Here is a 604-nt window from a genome sequence, read left to right as displayed (position 1 = left end):
ATTTTAGGATACAAATCATAAATCCGGTGTTTTCCATGAATTGTGATTGATGAGCAAACTACACAAAAAAATTAATGAAACGATTTTGTGTTAACGTTATATTACGCATATCTAGTTGTTATTTAAATGTATCAAAGTGTATAAATGTGTCGAAGTACACTCATGATCATAAAAAACTGCATACCTTGAACGACTAGAGTGAGGATGTTCACATTCACAGGACATATACATCAGCATGTTTTGAATTAATGGTGAGTATTAGAACCCTATGGGCAACGGCCTTGCCGCGGTGGATACACTGGTTCCCGTCAGATCACCGAAGTTAAGCGCTGTCGGGCGTGGCCGGCACTTGGATGGGTGACCATCCGGGCCGCCATGCGCTGTTGCCATTTTTCGGAGTGCACTCTGCCTCGCGATGCCAATTGAGGAGCTACTCGACCGAATAGTAGCGGTTCCGGTCAAAGAAAACCATCGTATCGACCGGGAGAGCGGTGTGCTGTGTGCTGACCACACGCCCCTCCTCTCCGCATCCTCATCTGAGGATGACACGGCGGTCGGATGGTCCCGGTGGGCCACTTGTGGCCTGAAGACGGAGTGCTTTATT

At 47.4% G+C, this 604-nt stretch overlaps 1 pseudogene; it reads left to right on the top strand.

Moving 5' to 3' along the window:
• Nucleotides 1-271: 271 nt before the first annotated feature.
• Nucleotides 272-389, top strand: LOC124557923 (annotated as a pseudogene).
• Nucleotides 390-604: the final 215 nt, after the last annotated feature.

The sequence above is a fragment of the Schistocerca americana genome, chromosome 1 (assembly GCF_021461395.2).
Source record: "Schistocerca americana isolate TAMUIC-IGC-003095 chromosome 1, iqSchAmer2.1, whole genome shotgun sequence".
Lineage (NCBI taxonomy): Eukaryota > Metazoa > Arthropoda > Insecta > Orthoptera > Acrididae > Schistocerca > Schistocerca americana.
Note: the sequence above shows the minus strand (reverse complement) of the source record. Positions and strands in the feature narration are given on the sequence as shown.